The 17,916-nt window shown below is 43.0% G+C and overlaps 1 pseudogene; it reads right to left on the reverse strand.

Annotated features, from left to right (window-relative positions):
- Window positions 1–15,317: 15,317 nt before the first annotated feature.
- On the reverse strand, window positions 15,318–17,201 carry LOC101584697 (annotated as a pseudogene).
- Window positions 17,202–17,916: the final 715 nt, after the last annotated feature.

Below are 17,916 nucleotides of genomic sequence, written 5' to 3' on the forward strand. Positions count from 1 at the left end.
GTACAGTGGTGCATACCTGAAATCTCGTCTCTTCAGGAGGCTGGGGCATGAGGGTTACAAATTTGATTCACCCAGAGCAGCTTCTAGTCTTCATTCTTTTTTGTTGTTGTTGTTTTGTTTTTTCTTTTTTTGGCAGAACTGGGTATTGAACTTAGGCCCTTGCACTTGCCAGGGAAGCACCTATTCCACTGAGCCATCTCCCCGGCCCCTGTTTCATTTTCTATTGCAACTTCTTGTACACTCTACTCAGTAAGTGCCCAATAGATGCATTCTTCTTCTTTTTTTAATCCTGCATACTATATTCTTCCTCTATGCTTTCTGTGTTTAGATATACAAGTATGTCCCATTGCATCACCATTTCCTATATATTCAGTAGTCACAGGCATACAGCTCTTCAGTGTAGGCACTACAGCCATGCATGGTAGCCCAGAGATGCTGTAGGCCACACCCTCTGGGCTTGTAGAGTTCTGTACCACATGATGTTCACAAGTGATGGAATAACTTAATGACATATTTGTTAGAGTGTGTTTTCATGATTAAGCAACATGTGACTCTAATTGTATCTGGCACTTAATGTAGGGCTTACTGTCTCCCAAATACTGTCCTAACTGGCTTACTTCAGTTTATTTAATGCCAGGAGTTAAATGTTCTGTAGGTCTGGGCATCTGGCTGCAGGTAGAGAGCTTGCCTGCCATATATAAGGTTCTGGGCACATACATACATAACATATCTCAATTCTTCTTATTCTCCTCCCTGTGTCCTCCATCCATCTTCCTTCATCTCTAGATCCCCTTCTCCTTTTCCCATATGCAAAAGATCTATCTGTTTCCTATTGTCTACATTTTATTTTGCTTTTTAAAGTATAGATGCTTTGTGTTTCTCATATAGGGAAATCATGTGATATTTAAGGTATGTGTCTGATTTATTTCACTTAACATTGTGATCTTAAGGTACATCTCTTTTCCATAAATGACTCAAATGTATCCTTTCTGGCAAAGTAAAACTCCATTGTATATAGATACTGCATTTTCTTTATCCATTCATCTGTTGATGGACATATAGGCCACTACCAAGGTTTAGCCATTATGAGTTGTGCTGCTATAAATGTGAGTATGCATATATTTCTGTAGTATGATGTCTTTAGTTGTTTTGAAAGGATACCCAGAAGGGAATAGCTGACTCAAATGGAATTTATAGTGTTAGTTTTTGGAGGAATCTCCATACTGATTACCATAGTGCTTGTACTAATTAAGATTCCCACAGCATAGTTGGGCGTGGTGGCGAACACTTGTGTAATCCCAGCACTTGAGAGGCTGAGGCAGGAGGATTGTTGCACGATTGAGACCAGCCTGGGCTACAAAGTGAGCTCAAGGCCAGCCTAAACTGAATAGCAAGTCCCTGTCGCAAAAGAGAAAAAAAAAAATCCTGTAACAATGTAGAAGTATTCCTTTTACTTTCAGCCTCTCCAACATTTATCACTTTTTTTTTTTTTGGTGGAACCAGGGATTGAACTCAGAACCTTGTGCTTGCCAGGCAAGCACTTATTCCACTGAACTATCTCCATGGCCCCTTCCAACATTTATTACTTTTTAAATTCTTGATGATGGGCCTGGGGAGATAGCTCAGTAGAGTAAGTGCTTGCCTGGCAAGCGTAAGGGTCCTGAGTTCAGTCCCCGGTCCCGCAAAAAAAAAAAAAAAAAAAATTATTGATGATGGCCATTTTTGGGATAGGATAGACTGTCAGTGTTGTTTGAATTTGCATTTTCTCTGATGGTCCAAGAAGCTGCACAGTTTTATATGTATATACTGGCTATTTGAACTTCCGAGAAGGGGCTGTTTATCTCCATTGCACATTTTTTTTTTTTTTTAAATTTTGGAGTCTGATTTTTCTGGGTTTTAAACAACTATTCTGTTTAAAAAAAATAATGTAGACTGGGTGTGGTGGCACATGCTTATAATCCTAGCACTAAGGAGGTGGAGGCAGGAGAATTGCTGCAAGTTTGAGGCCAGCCTGGGCTACACAATGAGTTCAAGGCCAACCTGGACCACATAGTGAGGTCCTGTCTTTAAAAAAAAAAGTGTATGCTATAGAAATTAGTCCTCTGTTGAAAGTTACTGGCAAGGGCCAGGAAGATAGCTCAGTAGAATAAGCACTTGCCTGACAAGTGCAAGATCCTGAATTCAATCCCCAGTACCACAAAAAAAGCCCTAAATTGCAAGGGGCCAGCCAAATAACTCAGCAGATTAAAGCATTTAGGCAGATGCAGGGGCTGGGAGTTCGATCCCCCAGGCTGCCATGTTAGCCCTGCCCCCAGGACACGCTGAGATGGTGATTGTGACTGGGCGTGGTGGCACATGCCTATAATCCCAGCACTTGGGAGACTGTAAACAGCAGGATCACTACTGATCTACACAGTGAGACCCTGTACACCCTGTTCTAAATACAAAAAAAAAAAAAAAGAAATAAAATTTTACTGGCAAATTTTTTTCTCCATGCTGTCAGTTGTATTTTCAATCTATTGGTTGTTTCCTTTGCTGTGCAAAAGCTTTTTAATTTGACATAATTCATGTGTTAATTCTTGATGTTATTTCTTGTGAAACTGGGTTTGTCTGAAAACTCCTTACCTAGAACCCAGCATTGTAGCTCACACCTGCAATCTTAGCACTTGGGAGGCTGAGGCAAGGGAATCCCCATGAGTTCAAGGCTAGCCTGGACTACATAGTGAGTCTTAAAAAATAAAAATAAAATAAATAACTAGTCTTTACTACATAAGAGGACCCTGTCTCAAATAAAGGGCTGGGGATCAGCCTATCCATGGACTTGTGAAATTCAGCAGATTGTCAAGGCTTGGCTTCTGGCTTCATATCTTTTTTTTTTATTTTAGAACCAGGGATTGAACTCAGGCCCTTGCGCTTATTCTACTGAGCTATCTCCTCGGCCCCTTCATTCGCATCTTCTTGGCGACTGTACTCTCACCAGGCAGCCATATGCCCCAGCCATGTCATAACTTTCACTATGCTTTCCATCCCAGACCTATTACCTTGGTGTTACCTTTTGTTAAAATCCAGCATCTTGCTAAGGTGAGATAGCCAGCAGACTAAGTGTCTGCTTAGACAAGTGCAGGGACCAGAGTTTGATCCCTGGCACCACATATACAGTGCCAGCTCAGTCCCTGGGTGAGCTGAGCCGGCCACTGAGTCAGGGCCTGGTGGCACACTCCTGTCATCTCAATGCTGGGGACACTGAAAACAGGATGATCACTATAAGTCCAAGCTGCATAGTGAAACCCTGTACCAAACACACTAAAAAAACCCAAAAACATACAACATCTTTTCACCTTATTATCATTATCATTATCATTATTATTTTCTTTTAGAGACAGTTTGACTATGCAGTTCAGGCTAGCCTTGTACTTACTTTGTAGTCCAGGCTGGCCTTAAAACTCATAGTGGTTCTCCTATGCATTTCCAGAGTGCTGGGATTATAGGTGTGTGCCAACATGCCCAGCAAAATCCAGCATCTTTTTTTGTTATTGAAACAGGGTCTATGCAGTTTGGACTGGTAGTGATCCTCTTGTCTCAGCCTCCCCAGTGCTGGGATTACAGGTGTGTGCCACCATGCCCAATTTTGGGGCCAGCGCCACATGCACAGGGTTCTGTCTCCAGCATCTTTTAAAACCTTCCTTACATACATCTTTCTTTCTGAGGCCATGATTTTACTCAGGTACAATATATGTAATATTTAAAAATAAATATGTTCTATTTATTATTCTGTTATGGCCCGGCATAGTGGTGCACACCTATAATCTCAGCACTTGGGAGGCTGAAGCAGGAGGATCAATATGAGGTTGAGGCGAGCCTGCATTGCACTGTGAGACCCTGTCTCAAAAAAAAAAAAAATAAATTTTAAAACATGGTGCTGAGGACACTGCTTAGTGCCAACCTCTGGGTTCAATCCTCAGGAACGGGGGTGGGGGCTCAGTGTACATGTTACATGAAGTACAATAAAGCATCCTAATGACTCAGGGAATGAGTGCTTTCCGATTTTGGGTGGGTTTTTGTTTTGGTTATTCTTTCTTTCTTTCTTTCTTTCTTTCTTTCTTTCTTTCTTTCTTTCCTTTCAGTACCAGTGATTGAAGTCAGGACGTGGTGCTTTGCCAGGCAGGTGCTTATGCCTCTGAGCTATCTCCCCAACCCTGTGTTTGTTTTCTTTTTCAGAAGGGCTCTTGCTATGTAGTTTAGACTGGACTTAAACTATGTAGTCCAAACTAGCTTTGAACTCTTGTCCATCCTCATGCCTCAGCCTCCCAAATGCTGGGATTATAGGGGTGTGGCACCACGCCTGGCTTAGTCTCAGTTGTTCATGGGGGATGAGGCAGGAGGATTGCTTAAGCCAGGAGTTCAGGACCAGCTGGGGCAAAATAATACGACCTTGTCTCTAAAATAAAAATAGTACAGCTCAGCACAGACACAGGGGCCAGGGATTCAATCCCGGCCTGCTGTGCCAGGCCTGCCCCTGGGGCACACTAAAATAGCAACTGACACTGGGCATGGTGGCGCACGCCCATAATCCCAGGACTTGGGAGGTTGAAAAACAGGAAGGATCACTACAAGTCTGATCTATATAGTGAGACCCTGTAGATGCTGTACTAAATACATTTAAAAAATAATAAATAAAATAAAAATAGTAAGGCAATTAAAATTTTTTTTTAAAGGAATACTTGGCTGAAAGTTCTGTGTGATTTTGGCTAAACCATGGTAATTTTTGGTAGCTGGTGACTGTTAACTGCTGGGTGATTACACAGGAGCTGGCCTAGCAGTCTGGAAAGGGGCTGAGATATTTTCCCCCGGCTTGGCAGCCTTATGGATATGAGGCTTCCAACGTTCATTAAAAAGACTAACAAGAGGGCCAGTGAGATAGTTCAGTGGTCTGAAGTGCCTGCTTAGGCAAGCTTGGGCAACCACAAGGACCACGGTTCGATCACCGTCACCACATGCCATGCCAGCCTACCCCAAGGGCTGGTTGGGCTGACCACAAAAAAGAAAAAAAGAAAAAAGACTAACAAATTAACTGGGTGTGTGCATATGATGGTCCATGCCTATAACTCCAGCTAGTGGGAGGCTGAAGCTAAAGGATCCCAAGTAGACAGGCCAACTTAGCAGGATTCTGTTTCAAAATAAAAATGGTCATAAAAGGGCTTAGGGATGTAGCTCTGCAGGACGTGCTGGACACAATTCCCAGTACCACAAAACCAAAATAAAACCTATCCCTGAGAGACATATGACAGCCTTTCTCACAGGGGTGTGATTAACCAGGACTTTGGATTCAGAAATGTAGCAAGATTTAAAGTCTATGTACCACATACCAGAGCCAGGGGAAACCTCATTGAGGGAGTTTCCATACATATAATTTTTCATTTTAAAATTTTCTTTCAAAATGAAGCTTCAGGAAGAGGACTACAGGCAGTTTCAGCTTTTGATTTTTACTGTACTCATGTAAGTTCTTATTTTATTAGTGCACATTTGCATATATAATGTTTCTATTTCTTATAAGGAGATGGTACATGTACATAACCCATCTTAATTCTTTCATTATTCCCACCCCTCATCCCTGCACTTTTTTCACATCCAAAGGCCTACTTACTTGACAAAGATGCAAAGTAATACTAGGAATGGAGTGAGAACAGTGGGGTTTTTTTGTTTGTTTGTTTGCCACGGAGCTCTTGTCCTGGTATGAACTTCTATTTTGGGGGAAAGGGCTGAGATAGGGTCTTACTCTGTAGTTCGGACTGACCTTGAACCCACACAGGCTGGCCTCAAATTCACAGCAATCCTCATGCCTCAGCCTCCTGAATTCTGGGACTACAAGTGTGCACCAGCATGTCCAGCAACACGAACTTCTTAATGTTTCCCAAACATCATGTTCTTACTCCTCAATTCATGCCTGGAAAGTCCTTTATTCCTTTCTCTTAGCACATTTTCCTTACCTTTAAATGTTCAGATTAAGGGTCGGTGAGATAGCTCAGTGGACTAAGTGCCTGCTTTGGCAAGCCCAGGAGTCAGAATTCAGTCCCCAGTCCTGCATGCTGTGCCATATGCCCCTAGGGCACTCTGAGCAGCGATCGAGTCTGGGCATTGTGGCACCTGCCTGTAATCCCAGCGATGGGGATGCTGAAAACAGGAGGATCACTACAAGTCCAAGAAGCATAATGAGACCCTATGCTGTACCGAATACATAAATGAAAAGAAAAAAATTAAGATTAGCAGCACTTGTCTGGGAAACCCACCCTGATATTTCCTTTCCTCCTGTGTTGCTATCTCTTCCCTCATAAATGCTCCCCAGTGTTTGGAGCAACATTCCATTAGCACCTAGCATTTTCTGATCTTATTAGCCTGGACCATCCCAGGTGGCTTTTCCCCTCAAATCTTAGTGACTCTGCAATTGCTTTTGTTAGCAGTCAAATAGGGCTGGGCAACCTTGAGGGAGTCAGTGCAAAAGATGAGAACACAATACAACTGTGGCTAGAGTGGCCTCTGAACAAGATTAAAGGCACAGTGGTCAAGTTCACATACTTCCATAAGGGATAAACCAAAGTTTGGGATTATTGGTACCACCCTTTGAGATTTCCTATATCAATAAACCATCATCTCATGAGGGGTGGGCAATCATCTCTCACCTACAGACTAAAGAGTAAAACTACTAAAACTAAGGCTATCGATTATTCATCCAGGTTAATGACATCATCCATGTACACTCACCATGTGACCTACCTTCCAGTGGATCGATACTACTGTAACATTCTGTTAACTTGAGAAGTTTAGAAGTTTAATGAAGTGACACAGTAGGGGCCAGGGTGCTCACTTTGTAAACATCCCCATCCTGTGCAAGAGGAGGGCATGGAACTGGTGTGAGGGCTACACCTGCCCGAGGGGTGGTAGCTGCTCACAATATAAAGAAAAGAGGCTTGCTCTCCACCCCCCTTTGGTCTTACTGTTTTTGCTATCTTCTGCTACCTTGAAGTGTTGCCCCCTGCCTTGGAGCCAGCTGATCAGAGGTTGAAACCTCCACAAACTGTGAGCTAAATAAACCTTTCCTTCCTTCCTTCCTTTTTTTTTTTTTAATGTATTTAGTACATGGTCTACAGGGTCTCACTACACAGATTGGACTCATAGTGATTCTCCTGTTTTTAGCCTTCCAAGTGCAGGGATTACAGGCATGCACCACCACGCCCAGTCTCAGCAGCCACGCCCCAGGGGCAGCACGGCAGACCTGGGGATTGAACCCCCAGCCCCTGCACCTGCTTGCAGGCGCTTTAATCCACTGAGCTATTTGGCCGGCCTCTGCTTCTGTAATTTTGGATGTCTGATATTTTGTCTCAGCAATGAGAGAAAAGTAACCAAGATAATTATGTAAGCAGCTATACTTGTAATCTTATTGTTTGACCTTAATTTTGTCCGACATTGTACCTATCTTGTGATTTTGCTGTACCAAACATCACTTGGGAAGTGGACTCACTGACAACCCACTTAGGACCCCGCCTGTCTCTCAGGAGCTATTCCTATTTCCTATTCCTTTTCTCCAACAGATTTTCTTACTCTTAACTCCAGTGAAGCTGGAGAAATAGCTCAGCCACATAAGCACCAGGCAATCACAAGGTCCAGAGTTTGATCCCTGGTACCACAAAAAAAAAAAAAGATGGGACAACATCCATTGTTTCTTAGAATTTGTTCTTTGACTTTGGGGAACAGGGAACATGAACTTGGTATATCTGCTATCTAGTAGGTTGGGAGTCACCTTTATTTTTCTTTTATCATTTGGAAGTCCTATATCATCTTGGAGAAAATTGGAAGTAACAGTTTGCTTTTGCTGCATGGATTCTGTGACTCAATCAAGTAATCAAAAATTGTCATCCATCTTTGTCAGTTGCTTAAGACCAGACACAAGAATTTTTGTCTTATGTATTGTTTCAGTTAAAATGATGATACATTTAAGTTGACAACGTGAAAAGATTAGGATGTATCTCTGATGGGACATTTTACTTTTCCTTCCTTAATACAAGCAAGGTCTTGTATGACTGCTTTGTATATGCTACATTTGGACTGACTAATTGCTGAATCTACTTATATTCTTTGTTTAATTTTTTATTTTTATTTTTATTTTAGGGAAGGGTCTACAAGGTATTCAGGGTCTCACTACTAGACTAGACTCATAGTGATCTGCCTATTTACAGCCTCCCAAGAGCTGGAAATATAGGCATGTGCTGCCACACCCAGTCTCAAGTGCAGTCTCAGCAGACCCGGGAATCAAGTCTACTGAGTTAATCCACTGAGTTATTTGGCTGGCCCTTGGTTTATTTGATGGTGTTGTAGTCAGGGTTTGCAAGGGAATGAAATGGGAATAAATTTAATACAGGACACATAATTTATAGGTAATTTTATCTTTGTTTTTGAGACAGGGTCTTGCTGTACAGTTCAGGGTAGCCTTGAGCTCACTTTGTAGTCCAGGCTGATCTCAAACTCCCAACAATCCTCCTGCCTCAGCCTCCTGAATGCTGGTATTATGGGTGTGCACCACCATGCCCGGCAAGGAAATTTTATAATATTCACCCAAAAAGTCAAATTCAGAACAGTGCTGAAGATCTTTCCATGTACTAGAAAGCCAAAGAATCCAGCTAAGGATTCCCCATCAGTGTCCTGTCTGAGTCCAGCTGGAGGCCTAGACCCCATGACAATGTCTCATACAAGTCTTTTTCACTGGAAAGACCCAAAGGTCGGTGATGGAAGCTAGGAAGCCTGTGCCAGTTGGGTGAAAGATCTGTGCTAGCAGGCTGAGAGATCTGCAGTGGAGCCAGGAGGCAATGCTCAAAGTAAAGAGCAGAGTTCCTCTTAAAGAGAGCTGCGGCCATCCTCAGCAGCAGTGAGGACCTCTGATAACAGCTGAGTTCATATTAGGAAAACCAGCATGAAAAGTTTCCAGGAGAAATCAACAGCACACTGTCTTCCCTTCTAGTTCTCCTTTTATGCTGTTGGCAACAGGGTGAGTCAGGGGGTGAGTTCAATCCCCAGTTCTGCCAAGAAAAAAAAAAAAAATCAGAGGGGCCTTCCATACCCAGAACCATTCTGGTTCAGTTCAGCTGGATATTACAAGTTGTCCATTAGTTAATCCACCACAGATGGTTACAAGATGGGTTGTTTTCTTTTAGACAGCAGTGCTGGAGAAAGGTAACATTATCCCTCCCTCAGTAGACAGATGCTAACCAAAAATGTGGTTTTGTGGGGCTTGGAGGATAGCTCAGTGGCATAAATGACTGCCTGGCAAGTGCCGGGTCCTGAGTTTATACCCCCCCCCCCAAAAAAGAAAGAATTTATAAAATGGATGTATCTAGGAAATATACATGCACACAATCTTTATTGCTCCCATATAGAACTCTCAGAAACACTGGTTACTCTGCCAGCTAGCTAACTAGTCTTAGAGCAGCTGTCACTATCAAAGCAGAAGACAGGTTTCCACAGCATCTTCTGATTAATGCCCCACAGAAGCCAGTGGGCATTTTGCCTAGATAAGCAGCTGGATTCCTTTCTAGAGACAGATCTCTGGTTGCATGGAACCAATAAAAGCCCAAAGAGCATCTATAGGGTGTGGTTTGGCTCCTCAGTGGAAGCGGGATTCTGATAGCCCAACTGGGTAACCAGCAGAGAAATCTCCATTTGTCTATTATTCCCCACCTACACTCCTCAGTGAGGTGAGACATAAAATGCTCTCAGTGGTCACTGAGATGACACTCTCAGAGCCTTCTCCTAAGCCTTCATTAAGAGCTGAGCTGCAGGATTGGCCTTCTCACTCTGCTCATAAGGTAGACTGCACCCTTCAGCTATGTCTTGATACTGCTACGGGGCCAGAAGCAGGTAAAAACAACCTTCTCGATCCCCTGAGAAAGTTTTGCTAGGATGAAGGTCTAAGTTAAGAGAGAGTAGGCTGAGTTTTTTTCTTTTCATTCCAATTCATCAGGCATTGGCTTTGGGGCTCTTCAGCTCACTAGGTTACGTTTAAGCAAAAGTGGACCTCCCTCCGGGGGGCTGGTTGAAGAAGCTTACAGAAACTGTCTGCCTTTAACACAGGAGGACAGCTATCAGAGGAATGATTTACACACACACACACACACACACACACACACACACACACACACGTTAACTAAGGAAGGATACAAAGTTCTAGTGAGCCTATTTTGTCATGTGTGTATGTATGTATGCATGAGAGGAAAAACTGATAAATGTGCTATTACTAACATGTAACTCGTGATTGGCAAACACTGGGTATAAGTTTTAACCTGTGAACTCCATAGGTACATTGCATATACAGAGAAAGAAATTTTATAATGGATTTGAGTAAAATTTAGTTCTTATCTTGATGCTAAAGGAAGATTGCCCAGGTGATTAGGTAGACAACACAAAAGTCATAGAGACCTCTTGGCCCTAGAGATCAGGGTAGGATTTTTCTGAGCCATTACTTAATACTAGTGATCTCTTTTGCAGATGGAAAGTGCTCCAATCATTTCCAATATTTCCTCGCTTTTTCAAAGATTGGAAAGCAGTGCTACAGGTCTTTGGATTATTGGTTGAATTTTGCTAGCAATGCTTCCTTCTTTAAACATGTTGGTTATCGCTGGAATCAATTGTAGCTTGTGCTTTTGGAAACATACTGGAGTTAGAAGTGTGAGTTTTGGAGGAAGGTAGGGGTGTGTGTTGGTAAGGGCGGCTAGTCCAAGCTGACCTATCTTTTGTTTACTCTCTAGTTGGCAGCTACCTGCTCTGGAACAAGTCATCTCACACCAAGAGGGCACATAGAAACCAAGTAGGGATTAACAGTGTCAAATTCTCTTTATTCCTGGGGCTGGGGAGATAGCTCAGTGGTCTAAGCCCCTGCCTGGTAAGCACAAGGACCTAAGTTTGATTCCTACTACCTCATGTCATGCCAGCCCTGGAATCCTGGGAGCTGGGAAAGCTGAGACAGGAGGACCACTATGAGTCTGAACTGCATAGTAAGACCCTGTATCAAAATAAATAAATAAAACTTTTATTTATTATTATTTTTCTGTATTTTAGGTAAGGTTATACAGGGTGTTCAGGGTCTCACTACTAGATCAGACTCTTGTGATTCTCTTGTTTACAGCCTCCCAAGTGCTGGGATTACAGGTATGTCCTACCATGCCAGTCTGAACTGCTGTCTCAGTGTGCCCTGGGGGCAGGCCTATGGATTGAACCCCGGCACCTGCACCTGCTTGCAGGTGCTTTAATCCACTGAGCTATTTTTTAAAAAATAATTTTATTGAGAAACAAATAGCAGTGAGACAGTTTCAAAACTGATTGCTAGCACAGTTTCAATAATTAATATATTGCATATTGTTGTCTTAGTGATTATTCATTGTACAAGATGCAGACATGATATCCTTTACACAAGGTTTTTTTTTTTTTTTTTTAAACTGGGGATTGAACTCAGGCCATTGTGCTTGTCAGGGAAGCACTTATTCTGCTGAGCCATCTTCCAGGCCCTGCTCTGAGCTATTTGGCTGGCCCTATACAATTTTTAAAAAATTATCTTACTTCTTTTCTTCAGCTCTGGAAATTAAGCCTCATGTATCAAGAAGAGAAGGAGCCATTCGATATTGTTTTGTACCTGCACATTGGTCTGTCTACCTCCTAAAAGCAAAATGAGACACAGAGGAAAGTATGGACTACAATATTATTTCACAACTAGAATTGTTCTGTAAAAGAGAGACAGGGAAAATGGTCAAAATTAGCTTACAGACTTTCTTTGGATGAAGAGATAACCCTTATATTCAATTGTTGTTTTTGTTTGTTTGTTTGTTTTGTTTTTTGCGGAACTGGGGATTGAACTCAGGCCCTTGTGCTTTCCAGGGAAGCACTTATTCCACTGAGCCATCTCCCCAGCCCCTCTTTTTTTTTTTTTTTTTTTTTTTTTTGTCTTTTTGAGATGGTCTTACACAGTTCAGACTGGCCTTGAGCTCATTTTGTAGCCCCGACTGGTCTTGAACTCTCAACAATCCTTCTCCCCCAGTCTCCCCAGCGCTGGTATTACAGGCCCTCACCACCTCACCTGGTTCTTCAAAATGTAAATTTAAACCACGGGAAATTCAGACACCTTTGACCCTTAAGGCATGATCTGATGCATCCACTATCACTGAGACTGAGGCTTCCACCCGTGCACTTTGGACCCTAAAGGTGAGGTTCCAAGACAACCGTAATCAAAGCCTCATCCACTACTACTGAGCACTTGCTCCTAGTAACCTCAAACAGATCAAACAAGATCTGGGAAATTTTTCAGATGACCCTCGTAAGTAAATTGAGGTATTTAGGTGACTTATTCAGACCTATGAAGTAGACTGGAAAGATATAATGTTACCCTTATACATTGACTTCTTTTTTTTTTAATTTAATTTTTTATTTTTTGTGCAACCGGGGATTGAACTCAGGCCCTTGTGCTTGCTAGGGAAGCGCTTATTCCACTGAGCCATCATCTCCCCGGCCCCTAATACATTGACTTCTAATGGGAGACAACAGTGCTATAAGCTGCTATTAAATTTGGAGATGAATATCATATTGTTAATTTTAGAAGGCCAGAAGACACGCAACCAGGGGAATAGCTGGTTCCTACTGGAGCTCAAGCAGTCACTACACAAGATCCCTACTGGCCTAATAACCAGACAGGGGATTGCAATAGGAAACATCTTCAGACACCCATTATTAAAGGTCTAGAAAGGACCTTAAATTATTTTAAATGGTCAACTGTTCAGAGGAAGATGAGAACCCCTCTGCTTTCTTAGATCATTTATGAGAGACATTGATAAAATCCTTCTTTGGTTCCTTATTTGATAAAAGGACAGATTATTCTTAAAGACAAATTTATATATAATAGGAAAATGCTACAAAAGATAGCTTTTGCTTAATTATTTATTTATTTTTACATTTATTTATTGTGTGTGTGTGTGTGTGTGTGTGTGTGTGTGTGTGTGTGTGGCCAGCTCAGCCCAGCAGGGGGTGGGGCTGGCTGGCATGTGGTGCTGGGGGATTGAACCGCGGTCCACTGTGCTTTGCTAAGCTTGTTCTAAGTAGGTGCTTTAGACCACTGAGCCATCTCTCCAGCCCAGCTTTTGCTTAAGATAGCTCCCTTGATACTTTAGTGAGAATTGCCTCCTTACTGTTTATTTATTCATTTATTATTAAAAAATAGACTTTACTACAGCAGCAACTGAGGCAAATCAACTCCTGGGCCACAACTGCAGCACTATCTTTCTCTCCTGCCCATCTGCCCCAGTGGGACTGTAGGACTCAGCTTGCTTAGTATTTTATGATCAAGACCAGGAGAAGGGCAAGGGGTGAAAACAAAGAGACCAAAAGAAAATTGTTGCTTTGTTTACATCCCTAAAATGAATAGACCCTAAGCCTGATTCTTGGAGCTCCAAGAAGAGCTCAACAACTAAACTCGACTGCTACTGCTACAGAAAGCCAGGGCACCTTAGGAGAGACTGTAATAAAAACTGTCCCAGAAGGAAACACCCTGACCCATGCTCTGATTGCAAAGATAACTGCAGGAAGTGAGACAGCCCCCTGAGGTGGAGGTCTCAGGCATCAGAGCCATATTAGCAGATGGTCCAGCAAGACTGAAGAGCCCTGGGGTGTTCTCTGCCGTCTCCCTCAGGCAGACTGTCATCTCCACAGAGGAGCCCCAGGTGATCATTACTGTAGAGGGAAAAGAAACTAGCCTATTACTTTGACTTTGCCACTTCTTTTCAACCCTGGCCTTCTCTCCAGGAGTCATACTCCAGTGAGTCTCTCGAGGGGAGGTAACTCATCATTTCTCACAACCCTTAGGCTGGCTGTAACTGGGATGAATTTCTCTCCACTCATGCCTTTTTAATTATGCCTGAAAGTCCAGATTTTCTCTTGGTAAGTGATATCTTCTTTGAATACTGTAATATACATGCACCTAGGTCAGGTACCCTGAGTCCCTGTGTGGAGACAGAAATAAATCCTGAAGTATGGGCAACTAATGGTAGAATAGGTAGAGCAATTAGAGCTGCCCTGGTGCAAATGCATGTCTCAAAGATCCCACTATTTTTCCTCATCAGAGAGAACAGCCTTTAAAGTCTGAAGTTGAAAGAGTATTATTGCCTATAATCAACAACTCAAGTGCACAAGATCTACTTACATACTGTTACAACCTTTGCAACACTATGATCTTGGGAGTTCAAAAACCCATTAGAGAGGGCAGGACAGTACAGGATCTCAGATTAGTGAATGAGGCAGTAATGCCCATTCAACTGGTATCTAACTCCTACATTCTCACTTCTCATATCCCAGAAGATGTTACTTGTTTTTCATTGTTCAATTTAAATGATGTCTTCTTCTGTATTCCATCACATATGGATTCTCAGTTTTGTTTTATCTTTGAAAATCCTCCTGACCAGGCTTCTCCATTGACTGGAACTGTGCTTCCCCGAAGGATCAGAGATACCCCTCATCTTTTTAGGCAAGCGCTCTCCCACAGCTTGGAATATTTTGAATTTTCCTAAGTCACAGTCCTGCAATATGTAGACTATACACTATCATAGGCCCCCTGAGAAGAACTCTCTAGCCAAGGCACCCATGCTCTGCTGAATTTCCAGCAGACAGAGGTTAGAAGGTCTCTAGGTCTAAGGCACAACTTTGCAGCCTTGAGGTAAAATACTTGGGCCTTGTATCTAAGGAAAAGTGAAGGCTGGGGGAAGAGAGAATTAAACCAGTCCCTCCTTTCTTCAGCCTCAAGACCCTGAAACATCTAAGGAAATTCCTAGGAATTACAGGCTTTTGTTGCCTTTGGATGGGAGGATATGATGAGATTGCACAACTCTATCAGTTTACAAATGAAGCCCAAGAGGCAGATACCCATATTTTAACCTAGAAGCCTGATTACCAAACTGCATTCCAGAAGCTTCAACAGATATTTCTAAATCCTCAGCATTGAGCCTACTGACAGGACACTGTTTCAGTCTGTATGCTGATGAAAGGTGGGGCATGACTTTGGCAGTGCTTACTCAGGATTGAGGACCTGCCAATGCCCCGTAGGGCATCTGAGTCATGAATTAGACATTGAGGCAAAGAGATGACCTGCATGCCTTAGAGCTGAGGTTATAGTGGTTCTCCTGGTGGTGGAGGCATCCAAGCTGACTTTTTTTTAATTTACAAAGTCCACTCTAAGTCTTACATTTTATTTAAATAACCTCCTGTAAGAACAGAACAGACCAATTATTACCACTTCTTCATAATATCAATGAGCCAAGCCAGGGAGGGCAAGCACACTTGCAGCCAGCTGCCAGTCCGTGTGATGGGTGGGATCTCAAGGAAGGCGGCCCGGCCCTGGCTGGAGGAGTATCCACAGTGGAGTGAGGGTTCTTGATGGTCTCATCAATGGACACGATCAGGCACACAGCCTCAGAGGCGGCTGTCAGGGCATTGATCCACACCATAGCTGGCTCCCACATGAAAGCTTCAAATTTGTCAGTAATGTCCTCATTGTTGATGTCCACCCCATACCACATGCCACCCTGGGCATACCAAGACTGTAGTTTGTTCAGGATGTTTGTGGCATCAAAGCCAGCATTGTCACATAGCTGGCATGGAATAATCTCCAAGGCCTTAGCATATGCCCCAATCAGTAGCTGCTATTTTCCTGGGATAGTCCTTGAGTAATCCCAAAGGTACTTAGAGAGCTCCATCTCGATGGCTCCACCTCCAGCCACCACTGAATCATTCTTGATGGCCCTCCTGACAATCATGATGGCATCATGCAGAGACTGCTCTGTCTCCTCCATGCACTGCTCAGCTCCGCCGTGGAGGATGAAGGTGCAAGTCTCAGCCTTGGGGCAGTCAGTGAAGAAATCGTACCTTTCACCTCCAATCTGGGTCTCTTCGAACAGCTGGCAGCGGCCCAGCACATCCACTGATAGAGCATTTATGCTGGTCTGGATTGAGCCTCTGCAGGCCATCATTGTCCTCTTCAAATCCTCCTCAGGCACATGGCCAGCACAGAACATGTCCCTATCAGCGAAGTACTGGGTGGTCACATCCCCAATAGGGAGTTTGGACAAAACAACTTTGGCTCCAGAATTATGGATCTTCTCTAACTTGTCATACAGAATGTTCCACTCAGCATCAACAATTGCCTGATAATCCTCTACCATGTAGGCTCTGGTTTCAGCATTGTCTTTCTCAGCTTTCAGTTCAAGTTCAACATTTAACAAGGCAATCGTGGGGTTATTGTACTTTTTAGGTTGCATTTCAAATCCAGCGTAAGAGAAAGTCTTCTTGAATGCAACACCAGCCACCAGCAGAGACTCCTCTAGGGCTCCACCCTGTACCTTCTTGATTCCAGTCATTTTAAGCTGCAGCAAATCATTGAGCATCATGACAGCATCAACCACCATCTTAGTAAAGAAGGCCTTCTGCTGGGAGATCAGCTTGGAGCTCAGAGCTGTCATGGCACACTTCTCCAGCAGCTTCCTCTGCTCCACTTTATCTTGCTTCTTCACAGTTACAGCGATCTCCTTGATCTTGTTAATTGCCAACTGTGTAGCTGTGCGAAAAGCTCAGAGGATGATCTGGGAGTGCAAGCCTTCCTCCACGTAGGGTTTCACCTGCTTCAGAAACTCGGCAGCCAGCAGGGTCACAGAGGTGGTGCCATCACCAACCTCAGCATCTTGAGATTTGGCCATGTCCACTAAAGTCTTTGCTGCAGGATGGACGACATCGAGAAGTTTCAAAATTTTGTCCCCATCATTAGAAATTGTTGCTTTGCCTTGGCCATCTACAGTAAGCTCGTCCATGCCAAGGGGACCCAGGGTGGTTCTTACAACCTCAGCAATCACTTGGCAGGCACTGATTTTTTTTTTTTTAATTTTATTTATTTATTTATTTATATGTGTGTGTGGCCAGCTCAGCCCACCAGGGGGCGGGGCTGGCTGGCATGTGGTGCTGGGGGATCGAACCGCGGTCCCTGTGCTTTGCTAAGCTTGTTCTAAGTAGGTGCTTTAGACCACTGAGCCATCTCACCAGCCCCGGCAGGCACTGATGTTACACACAAGCTAAGGGATGCCTTGGGAGCTGTCAGTTCCCTCTTTCAACAGTATAACTGGTGTAGGCATCATTTTGGCAACTTCTTCAGGGGCTCACTACTCTGTTCTCCATGTTCTGGCCGCCCAGATAGCCCATAATGCCCAAGCTGACTTTAAGCAAGACCTCACCACATATATACTTCACAATGTGCAAGGACTTTTTCCAAAGAGAACCTATTGCAATCATAAGTGACTTCTTAAATACTAGGCTTTCTTCCTAGAAAGACCAGCCATTCAAATAAAGACATGCTCTTCCTTAAACCCTGCTGCTTTTCTTTCTCTTTCTTTCTTTTCTCCCCCCCCCCACCCCAGGCAGGGTCTCATTACACAGTTCAGACTGGTCTTGAGCTCATTTTGTATCCCAGGATGGCCTTGAACTCCCAACAATCCTCCTGCCTCAACCTCCCAAATACTGGAATTATAGGCCTGTGTCACCATGCTGGACTTCCTACTGCTTTTCTACTAGAAGGAAAAAAAAAAAAAAAAAAAAAAAAAAACACAAAAAACAAAAAACAAACAACAACAAAAAAAAAAAACTGAAGCTAAAAGACTGACTGTTAACAAATAATTCTTTTTTTTTTATTTTTCAACAAATAATACACTGCATATATTCTTCTTAGTGGTTAATTGCTGTACAAGATGCGGACTTGTGATCCTATTTACAAACACCATTAGAACAAATCGTTCTATTCATTAACAGAATGTAACTATATATCTATCCCAACCACTTTGAATACACAGATACAAA

The sequence above is a fragment of the Octodon degus genome, unplaced genomic scaffold (genome assembly GCF_000260255.1).
Source record: "Octodon degus isolate 3935 unplaced genomic scaffold, OctDeg1.0 scaffold00107, whole genome shotgun sequence".
Lineage (NCBI taxonomy): Eukaryota > Metazoa > Chordata > Mammalia > Rodentia > Octodontidae > Octodon > Octodon degus.